Source organism: Astatotilapia calliptera, chromosome 10, assembly GCF_964374335.1.
Source record: "Astatotilapia calliptera chromosome 10, fAstCal68.1, whole genome shotgun sequence".
Lineage (NCBI taxonomy): Eukaryota > Metazoa > Chordata > Actinopteri > Cichliformes > Cichlidae > Astatotilapia > Astatotilapia calliptera.
Window position 1 is genome coordinate 19837615 of NC_137431.1, and position 17692 is coordinate 19855306.

The 17692-nt window shown below is 40.7% G+C and overlaps 1 long non-coding RNA gene across 1 annotated transcript; it reads right to left on the reverse strand.

Annotated features, from left to right (window-relative positions):
- Positions 1-5615: 5615 nt before the first annotated feature.
- On the reverse strand, positions 5616-8115 carry LOC145431414 (uncharacterized). Its single transcript, XR_013911721.1, has 2 exons — positions 6866-8115; positions 5616-6687 (listed from the first exon to the last, which is right to left on the reverse strand). It is a non-coding gene; the product is annotated as an uncharacterized LOC145431414 (long non-coding RNA).
- Between the last annotated feature and the right edge of the window lie 9577 nt (positions 8116-17692).

Below are 17692 nucleotides of genomic sequence, written 5' to 3' on the forward strand. Positions count from 1 at the left end.
AAGCTCTGTAGTGTCTCTGTGGTACATTATCGCCCAGTTCTGGGATGTTAGTTTCCTCCACGACGGAAGGGTGGAATTCATGAGCTGTGGCTCTTAGTCTTTGCTCAACCTGAGGATGGTGTACTGTCGGTGGTTGTTCTTTCTCTCTAAATCGCAGCCTGTAACATGGAATCTTTTGGTAAGAGTATTCTTCATCAGAACTGTCTGTGTTTTGGTCATGTGTGTCAACAACTGCCGTTTTCTGTTTTGTTACCTTGTACGGTCTCTCTTCAGGTTGTGAAAGAGGAGTTTCCTCCAGGGGCAGTTCATTTACTGGAAGCAGTAGGTTCCTGTGGAGTACTCGCACTGTTTTGGGACCCTTTTCAGGCTGTACTCGGTAAACCGGTCCATTGTCGACTCTTTCCACCACACGGTGCACTACCTGCTCCCAGTAAGCCCGCAGCTTGCCGGGTCCACCACGTTCTGACAGGTTTCTCACGAGCACTCGGTCGCCTGGACAGAGAACAACACCTCTCACTGCACGGTCCTATTGTCTCTTGCCCTTAGCAGAGGATTTCTCACTGTTTTTTGCTGCCATTTCATATGCAAAACGCATCTTCTTTTCCCATTTCTGTGCATATGACTGTCGATCCGATGTTTCAGGATTTCTTTTGGGCGGAAACAACAAGTCCACAGGCAAACGTGGAGATCGGCCATATAGAAGAAAAAATGGGGAGAACCCAGTGGCCTCATGCCTTGTACAATTATAGGCATGTATAACATGAGCCAGATGGTCTTTCCACTGAATCTTTTTCTCCTCCTCCAGAGTACGCAACATTTGAAGGAGGGTCCGGTTAAGTCTCTCTACTGGATTGCTTTGCGGGTGATATGGCGTTGTTCGTGAATGACCAATACCAGCCAGCCGTTCTAACCTGCTGAACAAGGTATTCTCAAACTCCCTCCCCTGATCGTGGTGGAGTTTCTCTGGGTATCCAAAGCGAGGGATAAAGTCATGGAATATTTTGTCAGCTGCGGTTTTCCCAGATTTATTCCTTGTTGGATACGCCTGGGCAAAGCGTGTAAAGTGGTCGACAAGAACAAGAATGTACTCATAGCCCTGACTTTGCTCTAGGTGTAGGTAGTCAATACAAAGCAACTCGAGAGGACTGCTGGTGGTTATATGTTCCATCGGAGCTCTTTGGGGAAGATTAGGACGTTTCTGTTTAATACAGACACACCTTTTGTTTACATAGTCCTCTATGTCATCCTGCATGTTGGGCCAGTAAAACCGTTCCCGGGCAAGGTGTGTTACTTTATCGGCGCCAACATGACCCATGTCATTGTGAAGTGCTTTCAGCACCAGGGGCTTTAGCTTTTCAGGAAGCACAAGTTGTTGATGCTGACGATTCAGTCGATACAGTATTGCTTCCTCCACCACTAGCTTCTTCCATTCGTAAAGCAGTCTTTTCGTTTGTTTGCTCATTTTTCTCTTATCCCTTTCATTAGGAGTCCAGTTTCTGAGCTTTAGCGAAAGCACCTCCTTTATGGCTGTATCATCCTGCTGTGCTGCCTGAATATCTGCAGATGTAATATTGGAAATACTCTCAGGTGGCACAGTGTCTGCATTTCCCCTATTCACCTGTAAGGCTGCTGCCCCGGGCACCTCATCTCCCTGCCTTGCTTTGCTTCTTTGCCATGCTGTGGACACAACCTCTGATGACATAGTCTCTGTGTGATCTGCCATTCTGTCTTGGAGTTTTACTGGGTACCTTGACAGGGTGTCTGCATCTATATTCAGCTTCCCTGGTCTGTATTTGATGTCAAAGTGGAAGTCAGCTAGCTCACCAACCCACCTATGTCCAACGGCGTTTAGTCTGGCAGTGCTCAGAATGTATGTTAAGGGGTTGTTATCAGTGTAGACTGTGAATGTCGGGGCATAATACAAGTAGTCTCGAAACTTATCACAGATGGCCCACTTGAGTGCTAAGAACTCGAGCTTACCAGAGTGAAGGTGATAGTTTCTCTCAGCCGATGTCAGTGTTCTTGAGCCATATCCGATGACACGTAACTTGTTTTCCTGACTCTGGTACAGCACTGCACCTAATCCGTCACCTGATGCGTCTGTGTGTAGAATGAATGGAAGGTTGAAGTTTGGGTATGCTAGGGTGGGTGGAGTCGTCAGCACATCCACAAGTTTAGCCAAAACAGCCTGGTGCTCTGCTGCCCATCTGATGGGTGTTTTTGATGGCAGCTGTCCTTTTTCTTCCTTCTTAGCTCTGCTTTTGTTTCCATTTGTCTCATGTTGATTGTTGTTTTTACCTTTGTCAGGATTGCTAGGTTTCTGGAGAAGTTCAAACAGCGGCTTGGCCAACCGGGAAAAGTCTTGAATGAAGGAGCGATAGTACCCCAGGAATCCCAGCAAGGACTTAACATCTCCAACAGTGTGAGGCACTTTATCTTTCAGAGCCATGACGGCCTCCAAGTCCTTTGGATCAATCTTAACTCCATCTGCTGATACTAAACGTCCAAGATAACGAACCTCTCTTTTGAACAACTCACACTTCGCAGGTCTCAGTTTGATTCCGTGTTCTCTCATGCGGCCCAGAACTTGTCTGAGGTGGTTGACATGTGCCTCAAAGGATGTAGAATAACACAACACATCATCAAGATATGGAGCACAGCACTCATCTCTAATTCCGTCCAGCACTCCCTCCATACACCTTTGGAATGCTGCAGGTGCATTTGTCAAACCAAATGGGATTCGAATCCATTCATAAAGCCCCCACGGTGTGCTGAAAGCTGTAAGGTGTCTGGATTCCTCGCTTACAAACCCTTGGTGATATGCGCTTCCTTGATCTAATATCGAGAACCATGTGTTACCACCCAGGTTGTCAAGTAAGTCCTGTATGCGCGGCAAGGGATGACGATCTGCGACTGTTTTTTTGTTCAGTCCCCTAAAGTCCACACATAGCCGCAAACTCTGGTCCTTCTTACGGGCACAGACAACTGGAGAGGAGTAAGAGGACACAGATTTGCGGATCCAACCTCTGTCTAGGAGATTCTTTACATAGTCTTTAACCTCCTGGTACAAAGGCTTAGGGATAGAGTTATAGCACTTTTGGACTGGATTGTTGTCGGTTACATTAATCTTCAGCTGCAAGTTGGGTATGCAACCTATGTCTCCCTCCCCTTTAGCAAACACATCAGATTCCTCAAAGAGCATCTGACGCACAACTTCCTGCTGCTGCTGATCAAGATGCTCCAAGTTAACAGGAGGATGCCATTTTTTTGATGTATAAGTCTCTGGGATACTGTTGTGACTGGCTTGGCTACCCTGCGTGGTACGTATATGTGTATCAGTACTTGACTGCCCTGACTGCTGATAAGGGGGACCAAAATCAATCGGCCTGCTGTCTATGATTCCTTCTATGCAGCCCAAGGCCATCCTTGGTGGCAAGAAGATATCATGTTTGGTTGAATTGCAGACTGGGATTTTTACAGTCTTAGATGCACCAGGAGACACATTAACTAAAGCAGGAAATAAATCCAGTCCATCTGGGACATCTCTTTTTAATGCTGGTTCAAATAACATTGTCCCCTCCTCAGGCCAACCCCTGATATGGCATTTCACTTGACATATTTGGCCACTAGGAACTGTGAGACCTCTCTTTCCTAATCTGATCATCTCATTCCTAGTTTGTTGGCCCGTTGGGGTTTCGCTGACAACAGAAACAATTGTTTCAGCAGTATCTCGATGGAGTTTTAATGCCTCTGCTAGCAAATCACTTAACATGACACTCCCTGATCTTTCCAGACTTTCAAGGATGAGCTCCTCTATCACATTGAAACCTAGTAACAAACCGTTCACACAGCTCTGACTCACTAGCATGGGTACGTGTATGGCTATCTGGCCATGTTTTTCACTTCTGATTTCCACAAGTACCTCAGCCCAACCCTCAAAGGGGACATCCGTCCCATTAGCTGCTGTTATTCTGAGTGGATCATTTGGCAAAAACTCTTCAAGCGACCTGACTTTTGTGTCTGGTAGGTGCTTCTCTAGCCACGACTTTGCCATTATCGTGACCTGAGCACCACTGTCCAGTAGCACCTCAGTTGGTACCCCATTAAGGTGACAGGTAAGCATACACCTTTTGCCTATCAGTCGAGCTACACGGTTTCCTTTCCCCGCTCTCTTCCTTAGGAGTGGCTGATTATCAGTTGGAGTCCTGCTCTCATGGTTTGTTACAATGGTTTGGGACCCTGGCTCTTGTCTGATCACTGGTGGTCCCTCCCCAGTGACCCTCTGATGTTTCCCGATTTGTTCTTGGACAGACAGCCCACCGCCCGGTGTCCCTCCTGGCCACACCGGAAACAGTGGTTACAACTGGCAATCCCTTGGGTTATACAGGGCCTGCATTTTCCTTTCACAGAGGACTTGGATGGTTGGGCAGTATTAAGTGAGCTGACCTGTGTGGACCCAGAGGGACTTCCCTCTGAAGTGAGAGCCTTCTCAATAGCCTTGGCCAAAACAGACACCTGTGCTGTTAGTTCATGCAGGGCTGCTCGTTGTGCCTGAACTTCAGCTTGGGTTTGCAGGACGGTGGCTTGGACCTCGGCTGGAGGCTGAGCTGCGGGTTGTCTTTCACCCTGCTGCATGGCACTAACTGTGACTGCTTTTGCTTTCTGTGTCTGACCTAGGCGAGTCTGTCTCTCAACTTCTTCACTAACTGACTTGGTCATTATCTCTAGAATAAAGTCATCAGCACAACTCATGTTAGAAATGAGAGGCCTTAGGTCTCTTCGGACATGAGCGTATTTCTCACTCATTCCCTGATACAATGAGTGAAGAAATACTCCTTGAATCAGTTGACTGGTATATTGGAACTCTGAGCTACTCTGCTGAGAAGCAAACATCACACGCTGTTTTAGCCCCATTAGCCGGTACATGTACTGATGTGGACTTTCTCTGTCCTGTTGTTTAGCATTGCTAAGCTCCTGAAATAGCTCTGCACTGCTCTTGTCTCTCAGGTGTGCTCTGAGGAACCGTTTGAGCTCAGCCACCGTTAATCCAGGTTTGGTCATTAGCATATCCTTAAATGTACCTGGTTTAATAATCTTTAGGACAGTTCGGATTATCTCTGCTTCTGTAAAATTCTCAGCTAGCCCTTCATCAATCTGTCTACACAGAGAGCTATAACTAACATCTGAATCTGAGTCAGAAATCTGTCCACTGTGGAGCTTGAATTCTCTACGAGGCAGGAGCGCTGCAACATCTGCCAGTTTTATAACATCAGTTACTTGACTGGTTACCATGCAGGTTCTATCTGCGTTCACACTAACTACTGAAGGTGTTACCACAGAGTCTGTTTCTGCACCCAGCTCACAGTCCTCATCTGCAGCCACTCTGTATTCCTCGTCGCAGCTCCTGCACAGCCGCCATTCTGGTACCACAGATGGAGCAGACGTAGCACGTTGGTCTTAGTTTATTACTTTATGATTAGCTGCCGTCAAGAGGAGGCACTAATCCTGGACGAGCCCCCACGATTGTTGCCCCCCTGGTGTGACAGGTGCCTGGGAGGGGTGCGATCCTAGATCCTGCAGCTGTGTATTGAAATAAAGAGGCACAGATCATGAACTTGTTTACGTTTCAACTGCAGGATTTATTCAGCTCATCAACAGGGGAACAAATCATTAATCGCCTCTCATAAGACCCAGCAATTCTTTGTAACGTGTGGCATAACAGCTGTCAGCGCATTGTCAAAAGTACAGGAATAACCTTGCCGAGTATACATTAACCATCATAAATATAGATAACATTGGCTCGCAGTGACCAGGTTGCCTCAGCCTTTGTTCCGGTTACACATACATATCACTGCATCAAGAAATACAATGTACTGTAACTCACAGTATAACCATTCGTATACAGCACATGAGCAGCTATGCAAGCATTAATTACAGCCTTTGCATCCTGTCTTACTTCAACAAGACATATAGAGAACACACAACTGAGAACGTGCCTTAGCATCGCTACGGTACTTGAGGCTCACTTCCCCCGCTAGCCAGTCCATTAGCCTAGCACGATCACGTTCACATCACGATCTCATTCAAAACACAATACTTAAACAGTACTTAACTTATAACGGTATACTTTCATTCACGAGTTCACAACAGTCTTATTGCTTCTACTGTGTTACCTATTAGTCATTTTGAGGACTAGTAACCCACCTGTGTATTGAAATAAAGAGGCACAGATCATGAACTTGTTTACGTTTCAACTGCAGGATTTATTCTGCAGATTTGCCTCCCAGGGGGGTTTACGCTCCTCCTGGCCGCTATGCGCCACCTAGTGGTATTTTTTAAGTAATGCCATGGAAGATGTAAAGTGTAATTAGAAAATACTGATTTAACACTGAACGACATAACAAAGACCAAAATACAACTGGGGTGTTCCCTCCACTTCCCTGTATGAAGACACAAACTGAACCAACATCCCCACAAGTCTTTTTATCTCTTAATTTTTTAACTATTAGTGTAATCCAGATTTACCAGCCACACATTTCAACTTAACACATATGTTAACCTTTTACAAATGCTCCATTGGAGACTGGTGTGGACTCTTCAGGGACACCAGGGTGGCCAGCTCCACCACCGATGGACCGTCCTGGGACCCGTCCCTCATCTGCCTCGGAGCCGTCCTCCCCTGTGGGCCTGTAAAACAGCACAAAACACAAAGAAATGAGAAGGCTGCTACTGGATTTTAATTTCAACATTGAAAAAAACAAACAAACCAAAAACAGGATATGATCAGATTGGTTGTAGATATTTAGTAAAGGTGATCACAGGCAATCCCACCGACTAAAAAGGTATCAGTGTTTGCTGTACATACCTGTGGGTGCAGCAGCAGGAGCTCAGGGACTGGGCAGCCAGGAGAAGCAACTGTGGATGCTCTGCTTCATCAGTTGGTTCTATCAATACAGTATTAAATGTTAACAGGTTGAATATAATAATCATAGAGTAGACAGTGGTCCCTCATTTATTGCAGCAGGGGTTCTCCGAATAACTAGCCCCTGGCCACGCACTTTATACACTTTTTTCCACACACACACATGAACATTGGTCACAGTTCCCACAATTGATTCTCAAAGTGCAAACCTTTGTAGATTGCAAAACGTAAAAGTATTATTATGCCGCCGTTTGTCTTCATCTGCCCACCACTTTCGTGCGCCTTTTTCCCTCGCGGTGCAGGTGTCTATTTCCGAATGAGGCTCATAGTTATGGGTGTTTTTGTGCTGTTTTTTCTATTGGACGTGATGGTTATCAAAACCAAACATGATAAATTTGGCAAGCGCAGGAGACACGACACGGAGCAGATTTGTCAATCAGGCTGCAGAATGCAATGCTGTACGGTGCAAAAAAAAGAAAAAGAAAATAAAAAAAAAGAGGCAGTGACGGATGAACAGCGGGACCACTGTGTGCTGTTTATTAATAAACAATAAAATATATTCTTAAATGACAACATGCCTAAAAGCAGAACGGTATTTGTACATCAGTGGGAAAATAGCGGTGGCTTGCTAGCTTTTGTGCGGCTTCCCCGGGTCAGTGAAAACTTTAGAGAAAACTTAAGAGAAATGAATGAACTTACCAGGTTGCCCGATCTCTTTACATATCTTCCTCCAAGCTCGGTCCTTTATATTCCTGTCTCGGTCCAGAAAGCAGCTGGTGTCATACGGCTCCGGGTTGTTTGCTACGGCATTGATTAGCCTTCCTTCTATTGAAGAATAACCTTAATCAACCTTAACAAGCATCCTCAGATAGAAGGCACAGCACCACAAATTACCCAACTAAGCTGTAAAAACAGATAAGGAAACCCTAATGGACATAATACACCCCTTCCATTGCCCAAGGACAGATGCCATCCACTCCTCCAATGAATCATCAATTCCAAATATTCATGCATTTATTCTATTCTATTTATTAATTTTCTTAAATGATGTCCTGAATCTTCCCAGGGCTCTAGTTACAGAACCATCTGGGATCATGTTATTGGGAATGAAAGTGCAGCACATATCTCCAGATATTACACATACCCTTTTTACCCACTAGGTGTCAATTCTTTATGCTTCTTTTCCCTCTTTGGCCCTCTGTCCCCCTTTAACGGGTGGACCATGTATGGGATGACTGTCTAAAAGCACTTGGAAAAGGCAGAATCCCATGTAAAATTAGCGCAACAAACTCTATTTTCATTACTGAAAATAACTGTATTTTTATGAGAAAGTTATTTCCTGTTATTTTACGGTAGTATTTTGGCGCCCCAGCTGCCGGAATATTACAGTTTTTTTAAGATGTTTTTTTAACAGTGTGTTTAACTGTAATGAAGGTCAAAAGCCCCTCAGACAGAGGTTCTAGTCTGAGCACAAAGGTGATTTTAATGTGATCAAACAATGAAATTACCTATAAACAAGTTCAATGAATGTGGCAATATGAATCATAATACGCAAATGTACAGAAATATACAGTTAACAGTTGGTTTAAATAATAATGGATTGCATGCCCTGGGACAGACTGACAAAGGCGAGGCTGCCATATCACACCATCGGCCCCTCTGGCCATCACCAGTAGGCGGTAGGTGAAGAGTCTTGACCACGGACACAACGACCGAGAGTGTCCGAGCCGGGGCTTCAACCGGCAACCTTCTGATCACAAGGCGAACTGACAACTCTTGAGCCACGATCGCCCTAAATAGCAATGATAATAATAATACTTATGTGATGTAACACAAGCTTATAGGAATCATGTTATATACTTTCCCATAGCATTACATTTGAATTCAACAGTTCAGTCTTTCAAATAACAGACAGATATTTGTGAAATCATGGTACATTTGTGAATGTATTTTAACAATCTGAATATACTAAATTCTAAAGAATTCTTTATTTTGATGCACGGGGCTCTTGTGGTCCTCCATAGGAGTGAGCTTTAGAGTACGTGACCTCACATTTAGTTTCACCCTTTGAAACTAGCTGCACAGGAGGCCTCCTCCCAGGCGCAGGAGTCCTGCAGATGTCCAGCCAATGTAGAGCAAGGTTCCAAGCTCCATCTTCATGAAAGGTTTGTAAAAATTATTCATGATGGTGTTAGCACTCCAGCAAACTGCTATAAGCACGAAGATGCCTGCAATGATGAAGACAACTCCAGAAGCTATAGCTATATACTTTCCTCTCTTGCTTTTTGTCCCACAGTTACTTGACGGACTTATTTCCAATCACACCAAGCAAGACTGCAAAGAACCCGATGATGATGGCGACAAGTACATCCACAAGCCCTCAAAGATGAACTCAGCAGTGATGTTGTTGGAACCAATGAAGGCTGTGACTTTCCATGAGGGGAGAGCACAGGTGGTGATGGTCCCCAGAAAGCCGAAGATAGCCAAGGTCAAACCCAGACGCTGCCTACAGTCTGCTCTCATGGTGAAGTTCTGTAAATCTCTTCAAGGAGGAAAGTGTCTTCTTGAGAGCTGCCGTAATTTATATTTGACAAAACTGCTGCTCAGTAACTTAGAGGGGAAGTGGAAAGTGCATCCCTCACATACTAGTCATATTTTCTGAAACTCTGTTGCAGAAGTTCCCATGAATGTGTGTGAATTGCTTTCACTCTTCTGTCCACTTCATCCCAAACCAGCTTAATGTTGTTTGAGTCTGAAGACTGTGTAGTACAAAGCAATGAACAATGATAAAACAAACAAATACAACCTTTTTTAGATAAATACAATTGAACAAGTTAAAAACCACTAGATACACACAGATATATATAATCCAGGACATTAAAAGGCATTAGTGGTTATGAAAAGCCAAATGGGAAGTTTTAGAAAGATATTTTACAGAGGTTACAGAGTTTGCCCATTTGAGATGCTCAGGCAGGGAATTCCATAGTGGCCGGATTTAGAAAAGAACATCCATGCTGTCATCTCTTCCTTGAAAACTGTAACTGTAACATTTTATTCATTCACTTTGCACCAATCCTGGTCTCTCTGTAAATGCCCACGGGATCTGTGAATTTTCCAAGTAGGATAGCAGAGTCACCAAATGGAGTACTCTCAAGCACTGCACCTAGTGACCCAAGAAGGATGTGTACATAACCGCATATGACAGTCAGGGCCCACTGATCAGCCTGAAGGCGCAGAAAAGAATCCCCCTTGTCTGCCAATTAAAAACTCAAACGAAAAGACAGCAAGATGAGGTGATTTAAGAATACCTTTCTATGACAGCCACCTCTTACCAAGGGCAATTCAAGACTGGAATAGAGTCCAATCCCTCTCCAGGATACTGGTACCAGAGCTTGAGCTATGCTTTCAGGTGTCACCAGTGCGTCTCAACCCCATGCACATGCACACGCGAGCCTTGTGCTTTGCGATGGGAAGAGGGGGAAGGGGCGGTAGTTACACTCGCAGTAGCACAGGAACAGAGCAAGAGGGAGAGACAGAGAAAGAGAGCCAGGGACAACAACAACACATTAGAAAGGTATTGTAATCATCCACAACTATTCTCAGTTGCGGATGATAAAGGATTCAGAAAGTTTATTCATGCAGACCCATATGACAGAGAATGTGCATCTTCTTTTTGTTTTCACGTTTTCATATTTGAATTTAATTGTGTTGTGGTTTGCAGCGTTTTGTGTTGTTTCACTTTAAATTTGTTTAAAAGGAAAAAGCTGAAAATTTAAATAGTTAAAAGTTGAAATGTACATATTTGGTTTTTGTATTATATGTAGGGCTGGGCAAAACGATTATTTTCCTAATCGATGAATCTAGCGATTAATTTTTCGATGCATCGATTAATCTAACGATTCGTTTTTCAATCCGATTCGATTTCGATTCGATTCGATTAACGATTTTTTTCCCCCATTATTTGACTTGTATAGCAATTTCACATTTACTAATTTATGTATATAAATGAAAAACACAAATTTATTCATTTGAAGACCTTTTAATAAAAAAAAAATTGCAAAATAAAGTTATAGAGGTCGTACAATCAATACAATAGAGATAGCATTTAACAAGAAATGAAATGTGCAAACATATATAAAATTAAGGAAAAGTTAACAAAACATTTCAAATAAATAGCAACAATGGTGTCTTTAAACAAACAAAATGTAACATTCACTTTGCTTTCTGCCAAAAAGTGCTCTTCATTCACAAAACAAAATACAATAACATTGTACTACAATCTTCTGTTTTTAACAAAAAATTTAATGTTTTGCAAAACAAATATAACAAAGGAAATCATAGCAAAAAATTAATAATATACAAACAGCAGCAATGGCGTCTTTGAACAAATAATGAAATGACAAGTTACCCCTAAGTAGGACTCTGTGACCAGACTTGTCCAAGCATCAGTGGTAAGGGAGATTTTGGATGTGGCCTTTTTTAGTTCTTTCCTTAGTTTCTCCACTGAAGTTTCATACTTTCTCTCCATCATGCTTGTAAAATGACGCTTAGACGGCAGAGTGTAACCTGGTTGGAAAGTGGTCAGCATTTCTTTGAATCCCTCACCCACAGCAAGTGGTCTCTTGTCTTTTAAAATCATAGATAAGACGCTCTCAGTAAGTACAGCCACCTCCTGGGGGATGCATGGTGTACTTCTTCTCTGACAGTAGTCCTCCAGACTTTTCTGTTTATTCCTGAAATCATAAATCACACACAGCACACAGATGAATTCGAATAATTACAAAATAATTATATGGAAAGCATAATATCAAAATAATTTGATAAGGATCTGGTTGAGATAGATAGATATACACACACACACACACATACTGTTATGCCATGTGGTTTCATAGCATAACAGTAAGAGGTTAATAATAATCCCCAATGTTGAACATATGATATGCAGTAATCATGATGGCTGGAAAAGATAACGTTTAAATAGCCATAGCTGATGGCACCTTTACTGGTGCACTGCTTTCTAGTCATTAGATGGCATAACTTTGACCTCTAAGATCAAGCTGGAGAAGCATTATGTATTAAAACAGCGTTCAAATAGGATTAAACACATTAAATTTGACAAATCAAGAGTTCATTGTCATTTTGCTTTTGCAAGCACTTTAACAATGTTGTAATAGTGTCCACGACGGCTACGTTTAGCAGGTGGTGCATTATCCTTGTTAACATTTCTCCTGCGGCCAATTCGCTGTCTCACATTTTTGTCTTTCGCCGATTCTGATAATCAGCCTGCGTGCATTCCGACTCATTTTGCCAGCATGGGCCACAAACAAAAAAACAATAACAACTAAACAGCAGCTGCTATATGTTACTGCTAAGCAGCTTAAATGAGTTTTGCATTTACGGAGGTTGGGTGTTTATCTCTGTGTCTATGAGTGAGTGTACGTCTACGTGGGGGGGTCTGGATGAATTAACAGGTAAAAACTAGCGTTAGAAAAAAAGTTGAAAACTTACGGTGGTTTGTCCTTTGCAGAAGCTGCTCCTGGATGCAGTCGTTTGAGGTGCTGGTGCATAGCCGTCGTGCTTTTATGATAGGCCATTTCCACCTCACAAAGCCGGCAAACGACTGAATCACTTCCTTTTCTGTTAAAATATCCCATACTGTAGAACTGCGTGTTCGGGTGGAGTGATTTAAGTTGACTGCAACTGCCTCATTCATGATTCCGCTAGACCGAAGGCCGAGCAAGATGGCGGCGTGATGAGGAGTGTCTTTTCGAGCTCTCAGCACTAGAAAGATATAAAGCATTTTTACAACGCTTATTTGACGTCTTTGTAACTTTCAAGACTTTTTTGAAGATCAACGCACTAAACCTGCTAAACCTGAAACCAAATTCTGCAACAACAACATGTCGAAATCTGCTCAGAAAAGGCTGAGTAACTCGGGCAAACCACATGCAACTAGCATGCTAGCTAGCGACCATAGCTACATAAGAGAAATGGAGTGTCAGCAGATGGTTGAAGAAGAATTTCCACCCCTACCAGTTACGCCTTCCAAGCCTCCAGTGGCTAAAAAACCAACACTGTCTACCAGTCACTCTGATGACGATTCCCTGAAAGCTGATGCGGTCAACACTTTGATTAATCTGATCAACACCAGAAGTGACGCAATTGAAGAAATGGTAGGAACAGTTCGTACGGATTTAAAGGACATAAGTGATAAGATTATGGTCATTGAGAAAAGGGTTGAGAAAAACGAAACGCTTACACAGAAATGTGACGAACGCATATCTGAAGTTGAACGCTACAACCGCCGTTGGAATCTGAGACTGTATGGGGTACCGGAGTTGGAGAAGGAAGATGTGCGCGCAAAGGCGATTGGGATATGCCAAACGGTTCTACCTGCGGAGAAGGAAAAGTTTTCAGAGGTCTTAGACATCGCTCATCGAGTGGGGAAACCAAAACAAAATGACCCGAGACCCAGAGGGATCATCATCCGGTTCATCTCAAGAAGAATTCGTGATGCGGTGTGGAAAGCTGCCAAGAACAATACTTTCCTTCAAAATAATCATCTGAGGTTTACTGAAGACCTGACGAGAGAGGACAAAGAAAACAGACTGAAGCTGTGGCCCATTATACAGAAAGCACGTGAAGAAGGGAAGTCTGCTTACTTTATTGGAGGTCGAGGCTTTGTAAATGGTGCTGAAGTTCACACATAAACTCTTCAATATTCCCTGACCCTTAGTTCTTCTCAGGTTTGTTTACAAGGTGTTCTTTATATTGATGTGCCTGATATTTGTAGATATTAATAGTTGGCTGTCTAAATTGCTCTTTGGTGTTAGCAAAAAGCCAAATTACTGTTAAATAGGTAAAACTTTTTTTGTTATGCTTTTATTAGGCGTCTAAAGTTTTTTTTTATATATATATATTTACTCTATACTGTGAACATTCTCATATTCTAGTGCTGATCTCAGTGTTAGGTTAAAAAGTTTATCTTCGATTTACTTTTTAATACATATCTTTTCTTTGTCAACTTGTGTTCTTTGTTTTTTGTTTCTATTAATGCTAGGGGTCTTCGTAACAACTTAAAACGTAAAGCCACTTTTCTTTATGCAAAGCAACTTAAATCTGACTTTGTGTTTTTGCAAGAATCTCACTCTACTATCGACGATGTTAGTTTTTGGCGATCTCAATGGGGAAATTCTATATGGTTATCTCATGGAACTGAACGATCAGCTGGGGTATCAATCCTAAAAAACAGATATAATGGGGATGTTTTACATACAGAATGTGATTCTGCAGGTCATTACATATGTCAAGGCATAAGATATAATGACTTAGTCTTAATTGTTACTAACATATATGGGTTTAACACGAAGCTAGAAAATGATCATTTATTTTTGACGATTGAAAAAAAAATATCTAGCTGGTTAAATAAATTTCCAAATGCAAAATTATTACTAGGTGGAGACTTTAACTGTATTATGGATGCTGAATTAGATAAATTTCCTCCAGGACATTCGAAAAGAATTAATACCACGTTGAAGGCTGTTATGGTACGCCTGAAACTTACAGACATTTGGAGATTCAAATTTCCTCAGTCCAAAATGTTTACTTGGTGCAACAATTCTAACTCGAGACATTCAAGGATAGACTTTTGGTTAGTCTCAGAGAGCTTTGACAGCAATAGCATAGATGTAGGTGCTTGGCCTTCTCCAGCAACAGATCATAAAGCCATATATATTAAAATAAATCTAACTTCTTTACCTAATTCTTCTGTTGTTAAATTTACATACTGGAAACTCAACAGCTCATTATTACAAAAAGACGATGTGAAAAAGGATCTTAAAGAACTGATCTCAAACTTTTGGTCTATAGCTCAAGAAGATTTAAAATATGGTAATAACTGGGAATTATTAAAATTTGAAATTGGCAAATATTTAAGAAAGACTGGCAGCCTTAATGCAAAATCCAAAAGATTGGAGGAAGAAAATATAATCTCTCAAATCACACAGTTATCTAATAAACGAATTGACACTTTAACTGAAGAGGATAAAATGAACCTTGCTAAATTACAAGATAAATTAGATCGTTTATACACAGACAAAGCAAAAGGCGCTTTTATCAGATCAAGATCTAAATGGCTTGAAGAAGGTGAGCGTAACTCCCATTACTTCTTCAGTTTAGAAAAGAAACACTCAAGTATAAATAATATTAGCAAATTAATGATAAATGGAGTTATAACAGAGGATTACAGATTAATCTCTAAATATTGTAGTCATTTCTATAAGGAACTTTATAGTTCTACATTTTCTCAGGAAGCTGCAAATCATCTCTTAGAATCGCTGAATGTCAAATCTATCAGCCAAGAAGAATCTATATTATGTGATCAACCCATCTCATTAGAAGAAGTCAAAGTTGCAATTGGGCTATTGAAAAATAATAAATCTCCAGGTACGGATGGTCTTACTGCTGAATTATATAAAACTTTTTCTGAAGAGTTGTCTCCCTTTCTTCTTGAGGTATTTGCAGAAAGCATAGGAAACCAACAGCTTCCCACTACGATGAATCAAGGTCTGACTACATTGATCCCGAAGCCTAATAAGGACCTATTAATGATTGATAATTGGAGACCGATTAGGTTGCTAAATAATGATTATAAAGTATTTGCTCTAATTATAGCTAACAGACTTAAGATGGTTCTTGACTCTGTTATTGATGAAACACAATCTGGCTTTATGCCCAAAAGACACATAACTAACAATATCAGATTGGTTTTAGATGTTCTGGATTATTCTGACCTCATAGATTGCAATGGTTTCATATTATTTTTAGACTTCTACAAGGCCTTCGATACGGTGGAGCATGAATTTATATTTCAAGCTCTGGATAAGTATGGTTTTGGCTCTTACTTCTCTACAGCGATTAAAACATTATACCATAACAGTAACAGCAGTATTAAATTAACAAACGGTACTTCACCCAGATTTAACATACAAAGAGGGATAAGACAAGGCTGTCCCATTTCTCCATACCTGTTTTTGTTAATTGCCCAACTATTGTCTAACCATATGAAATCAAGCAATGTAAAAGGTATATCGCTAATTGGCAAAGATTTACTCATAACACAGTTAGCGGATGACACTACATTATTCCTAAAAGATGAACATCAAATCTCTATTGCTATTGACTCAATCTCCATATTTTCCAAAGCTTCTGGATTATACTTGAATATTCCTAAATGTGAACTTATGGCGATAAAAGACTGCTCGAAAACAGCTTTGTGTAACATTCCACTTAAACAAGAAGTTCGTTATTTAGGTATCATAATAACCAAGAACCAGGAAAGTAGAATAACTCAAAATTTCTATCCTATTCTAGAGAAACTCAAACACAGATTTAATCAGTGGCTCTTAAGAGATTTGTCGTTAAAAGGCAGAGTATTAATAACTAAAGCAGAAGGCATCTCTCGTCTTACATACGCTGCATTGGCATTGCACCTTGATAAAAAGCTTATAAAAGAGGTTGATAAGTTAATTTTCAACTTTATCTGGAAAAATAGGACACACTACATTAAAAAAACAGTTCTTATGAACTCCTATGTCAATGGAGGAGTTAATGTGTTAGATTTTGACACTTTAAATAACACATTCAAAATAAATTGGTTGAAAAATCTAATTACTAATCCTACTTCCATTTGGAATGCTATACCTGTGTTCATGTTTTCTAAGTTAGGTGGCACTGAATTTTTCCTTACTTGTAATTTTGATATTGATAAAATCCCTTTAAAAATCTCTGCTTTTCATCGTCAAGCTTTTTTAGCTTGGACCCTTATTTACAAGCATAACTTTAGTCCACACAGTTATTATATCTGGAATAATAAGGATGTTTTATTTAAAAGAAAATCTCTCTTCTTAGATAGTTGGTTTAGGAATGACATTGTTTTAGTCAACCAATTATTTGACTCAAATGGTACGCTTTTCTCCTATGAAGAATTTTGTTTACACTTCAATTTAGCTATAAATCGTCATGATTATACCAAAGTATTTGGCTCAATACCATCAGGGGTTTGTATGCTGTTTAAGAATCAACCTAATATCACTTCATTCCACAGGCCGTTGACATCTCCCATACAAACTTTTGTTGGCAAGATTTGCTTTTCTAAGCAATCTAAAAACAACAATAAATCGATTAGAGCTTTATTTCAGAGTACCATAACCACGCTACCATATGTTATTTTTTGCTGGAACCGGCTGTCAGATGGTATTATGTGGAACGAAGTTTGGAAACTCCCTAATCAGTTTTTAATTACCAACAAAATTAAAGATATTTCTTATAAATTAATACACAGAATTTATCCTTCTAAAGATTATCTTCGAAGCAAATTCAAATTAGACATTGATACAAGCTGTAGCTTTTGTAAAACTTCCAAGGAATCTACTATACTATACTATACATCTTTTTTGGTTTTGTAACCTTGTACAAGAGTTTATGTGTTTTTATTTCAGAAAATATATTTAAAGGATTTGTACTGTTTTGGAAATATGTTTTGTTTGGTCTGCACAAACATCAAAAACAATTCAATTTTGATAACAGATATATGATTAACTTGTTACTTTTAATGGCTAAATTTCATATTCACAAGTCCAAATATTTAGGAAGACATCCCTCTTTTTATGTATTCTCCTTTGAACTTGTACAGTATCTTAACTCTATTAAGAACTCCACTAACCCAAAAGCTATAAAAACTATTGGTGTTTGTGAAAAATTTAAGATCTT